This window comes from Pan paniscus, chromosome X (genome assembly GCF_029289425.2).
Source record: "Pan paniscus chromosome X, NHGRI_mPanPan1-v2.0_pri, whole genome shotgun sequence".
Lineage (NCBI taxonomy): Eukaryota > Metazoa > Chordata > Mammalia > Primates > Hominidae > Pan > Pan paniscus.
In genome coordinates, this window is record NC_073272.2 from 139,525,384 (window position 1) to 139,530,690 (window position 5,307).

Here is a 5,307-nt window from a genome sequence, read left to right on the forward strand (position 1 = left end):
CCTGGACTGTTTTACCCCAAGGGTTCAGGGATAGCCCTCATCTATTTGGCCAGTAATTAGCCCAAGACTTGAGCCAGTTCTCATACCTGGACATTCTTGTCCTTCAGTATGTGGATGATTTACTTTTAGCCACCCGTTCAGAAACCTTGTGCCATCAAACCACCCAAGCACTTTTTAACTTCCTCGCCACCTGTGGCTGTTTCCAAACCAAAAGCTCAGCTCTGCTCACAGCAGGTTAAATACTTACGGCTAAAATTATCCAAAGGCACCAGGGCCCTCAGTGAGGAATGTATCCAGCCCATACTGGCTTATCCTAATCCCAAAACCCTAAAGCAACTAAGAGGGTTCCTTGGCATAACAGGCTTCTGCCGAATATGGATTCCCAGGTATGGCGAAATAGCAGGCCATTATATACACTAATTAAGGAAACTCAGAAAGTCAATAACCATTTAGTAAAATGGACACCTGAAGCAAAAGTGGCTTTCCAGGCCCTAAAGAAGGCCCTAACCCAAGCCCCAGTGTTAAGCTTGCCAACAGGGCAAGACTTTTGTTTAAATGTCACAGAAAAAACAGGAATAGCTCTAGGAGACCTTACACAGGTCCGAGGGATGAGCTTGCAACCCATGGCATACCTGAGTAAGGAAATTGATGTAGTGGCAAAGGGTTGGCCTCATTGTTTACTGGTAGTGGCGGCAGTAGCAGTGTTAGTATCTAAAACAGTTAAAATAATACAGGGAGGAGATCTTACTGTGTGGATATCTCATGATGTGAATGGCATACTCACTGCTAAAGGAGACTTGTGGCTGTCAGACAACCGTTTACTTAAATATCAGGCTCTGTTACTTGAAGGGCCAGTGCTGCGACTGCGCACTTTTGCAACTCTTAACCCAGCCACATTTCTTCCAGACAATGAAGAAAAAATAGAACATAACTGTCACGTGATTGCCCAAACCTACACCATTCGAGGGGACCTTCTAGAGGTTCCCTTGACTGATCCCATCCTCAACTTGTATACTGATGGAAGTTCCTTTGTAGAAAAAGGACTTCAAAAAGCAGGGTATGCAGTGGTCAGTAATAATGGAATACTTAAAAGTAATCCCCTCACTCCAGAAACTAGTGCTCAGCTGGCAGAACTAATAGCCCTCACTCAGGCACTAGAATTAGGAAAAAAAAAGGATAAATATATATACAGACTCTAAGTATGCTTACCTAGTCCTCCATGCCAACGCAGCAATATGGAGAGAAAGAGAATTCCTACCTTCTAAGGAAACACCTATCAAACGTCAGGAAGCGATTAGGAGATATTATTGGCTGTACGAAAACCTAAAGACCTTACACTACCGGAGTCATCAGAAAAAAAAAAGGGGAAATAGAAGGAAACCGCCAAGCGGATATTAAAGCCAAAAGAGCCACAAGGCAGGACCCTCCATTAAAAATGCTTATAGAAGGACCCCTAATATGGGATAATCCCCTCCGGGAAACCAAGCCCCAGTACTCAAAAGAAAAAATAGAATGGGGAACCTCATGAGGACATAGTTTCCTCCCCTCAGGATGGCTAGCCACCAAAGAAGGAAAAATACTTTCGCCAGCAGCTAACCAATGGAAATTACTTAAAACCCTTCACCAAACCTTTCACTTAGGATTGATAGCAACCATCAGATGGCCAAATCATTATTTACTGGACCAGGCCTTTTCAAAACTATCAAGCAGATAGTCATGGCTTGTGAAGTGTGCCAAAAAACCCCCCCTGCGCTTCAGGCCATACATTTCAATCCCTGTACCTGAACAATCGAACAACTTCAGCACAGAAATAAACACCACTTCCATTTTAGTAGGACCTCTTGTTTCCAATCTGGAAATAACCCATACCTCAAACCTCACCTGTGTAAAATTTAGCAATACTATAGACACAAGCAACTCCCAATGCATCAGGTGGGTAACTCCTCCCACACAAATAGTCTGCCTACGCTCAGAAATATTTTTTTTCTGTGGTACCTCAGCCTATCGTTGTTTAAATGGCTCTTCAGAATCTACGTGCTTCCTCTCATTCTTAGTGCCCCCTATGACCATCTACACTGAACAAGATTTATACAATTATGTCGTACCTAAGCCCCACAAGAAAAGAGTACCCATTCTTCCTTTTGTTATCGGAGCAGGAGTGCTAGGCGGACTAGGTACTGGCATTGGCAGTATCACAACCTCTACTCAGTTCTACTACAAACTATTTAAAGTAGTTTACTACATGTCACCATGTAGTAAAATGGTGACATGGAACGGGTCGCCAACTCCCTGGTCATCTTGCAAGATCAACTTAACTCCCTAGCAGCAGTAATCCTTCAAAATCGAAGAGCTTTAGACTTGCTAACTGCCAAAAGAGGGGTAACCTGTTTATTTTTAGGGGAAGAATGCTGTTATTATGTTAATCAATCCAGAATCGTCACTGAGAAAGTTTAAAAAATTCGAGATTGAATATAACATAAAGCAGAAGAGCTTCAAAACACCGGACCCTGGGGCCTCCTCAGCCAATGGATGCCCTGGATTCTTCCTCTTAGGACTTCTAGCAGCTATAATATTGTTACTCCTCTTTGGACCCTGTATCTTTAAGCTCCTTGTTAAGCTTGTCTCTTCCAGAATCAAAGCCATAAAGCTACAAATGGTTCTTCAAATGGAGCCCCAGATGGAGTCCATGACTAAAATCTACCACAGTCCCCTGGACTGGCCTGCTAGCCCATGCTCCAACGTTGATGATATTGAAGTCACCCCTCCTGAGGAAATCTCAACTGCACGACCTCTACTACACCCCAGTTCAGCAGGAAGCAGTTAGAGCGGTGATTGGCCAACCTCCCCACAGCACTTGAGTTTTCCTGTTGAGGAGGGTACTGAGGGACAGGACTAGCTGGATTTCCTAAGCCGACTAAGAATCCCTAAGCCTAGCTGGGAAGGTGACCACATCCACTTTTAAACACAGGGCTTGCAACTTAGCTCACACCCGACTAATCAGGTAGTAAAGAGAGCTCACTAAAATGCTAATTAGGCAAAAACAGGAGGTAAAGAAATAGCCAATCATTTATTGTCTGAGAGCACAGCGGGAGGGACAATGACTGGGATATAAACCCAGGCATTCGAGCCGGCAATGGCTACCCTCTTTGGGTCCCCTCCCTTTGTATGGGAGCTCTGTTTTCACTCTATTAAATCTTGCAACTGCAAAAAAATATATATATATATGGAACTTGAAGGAATAATGAAAAGTAAAATTAATGTGTATATAACTTAGACTCTGAAAGGAAGAAGGAGGCCTCAAGAAAGGCCTAAAAACTGGAGAAAGCCCTGTTGCAGATGGCTAAAGTTTAGAAGAAAGGAAAGTTCTACATACCATGTTCCAAGAAAGAGGTAGTCTACATGAGTTGTGGAGTCCCTGTGTCCCTAATGTGGTAGCTTTCTGATGTGATTGCCTGCTTGGAAGATTTCTCCCAAGTGACTTACATTCACAGCAGGTAGACTGGACAACTAACATGGATTGATACCTTGGTGAAGAGAAAACCAAAAAAAAATTTCCTTTTTAGAATATTTCCAGCTCTATCAAGTTGTAATTTAGATACAATAAGATAATAAGATCCACCCATTTTATTTTTATTTTTTAGATGATTTAGATTTTATTTTATTTTTATTTATTTTTCTTCAATTTTTATTTTAAGTTTGGGGGTACATGTGCAGGATGTGCAGGTTTGTTACACAGGTAAACGTGTGCCATGCTGGTTTGATGTACAGGTCATCTCATCACCTAGGTATAAGCCCAGCATCCATTAGCTATTCTTCCTGATGCTCTCCTTTTCCCAACACCCCGGCTCCGACAGGCCCCAGTGTGTGTTATTCCCCACAATGTGTCCATGAATCCACCAGTTTTAAATGTATAGTTGGATGAATTTTAGTAATTTTATATGGTTGTGTAATCACCACCACAATTAAGTCATGGTGCAGTTTCGTATATCTAAAAAGTTTCCTTGTGCCAATTTATACCCTTCCAAGACCCCATTAATTTGCTTTCTGTCACTGCAGTCTTTTGTATTTGACTTCTTCTACTTAGCATAATATTTTTGAGATTTATCCATCTTGTTGGGTCTATCAGGATTTGTTCCTTTTAATTGCACAGTTTGTTTATCCATTCATCAGTTGATGGACATTTGAATTGTTTCCAGTTTGGGGCTACTATGAATCATGCTGCTATGAACTTTTGAGTGTGGGTATTTCTGGATGTATATTTTCACTTCTTTTGTGTAGATATCTAGAAGTGGAATTTCTGGGTTGTATGTTAACTGTATGTTTAATTTCATAACATATATAACCTCCTCCCATACTGTTTTCCAAGTGGTTCTACCCACTTTGGATTCTCACCAGCAATTTCTATGAGAGATCTATTGATCCACATCCTTTCCATCACTTGGTATTGTCAGTCTTTTTAATACTAGCCATTTGAATGGGTGTGTAGTGATGTATCACTGTGGTTCTAATTCACATTTTTTCATATGGCTAATGATGTTGAGTATCTTTTCATGTACTTATTGGCCATTCATACACTTACTTTTGTGAAATGTCTATTCAAACATTTTGCCTGTTTTTAATTGGCTTATTTGTCTTTTTCTTACTGAGTGATAGGAAATGTTTATAGATTCTGGATACATGTTAGATGTATGTATTGCAAATATTTTCTCCTTGTATCTTATGAAGAATAGAAGTTTTGAATTTTATGAAGTCCAATTTATTAAATGTTTTCCTTTTATGGTTTATGCTTTTTGTATCCTAAGAAATCTCAGCCTACCACAAGGTCCCAAATTTTTCTCTTATGTCTTCTAGAAACTTGATAGTTTTAGTTTGTACATTTGGGTCTATCTATGGAACATTTTGAGTTAATTTTTGTGCCTGGTGTGAGATAAGGGTAGAGGTTTATATTCTTTCCCAAATGGATATCCATTTGTTCCAGCATTATTTGTTTAAAAAACAGGCTGGCCGTGGTGGCTCATGCCTGTAATCCCAGCACTTTGGGAGGCTGAGGCGGGTGGATCATGAAGTCTGGAGTTTGAGACCATCCTGGCCAACATGATGAAACCCTGTCTCTACTAAAAATACAAAAAATGAGCCGGGCATGGTGGCACGTGCCTGTAGTCCCAGCTACTCGGGAGGCTGAAGCAGGAGAACTGCTTGAACCCAGGAGGCAGATCTTGCAGTGAGCCCAGATTGCGCCACTGCACTCCAGCCTGGTGACAGAGCGAGACTCGGAGACTCCGTCTCAAACGAAACAAAACAAAACAA

At 41.3% G+C, this 5,307-nt stretch overlaps 1 pseudogene; it reads left to right on the forward strand.

The window, feature by feature from the left end:
• Nucleotides 1–374: 374 nt before the first annotated feature.
• LOC129395235 (syncytin-1-like) lies at nt 375–2,824 on the forward strand (annotated as a pseudogene).
• The last annotated feature ends 2,483 nt before the right edge of the window (nt 2,825–5,307 follow it).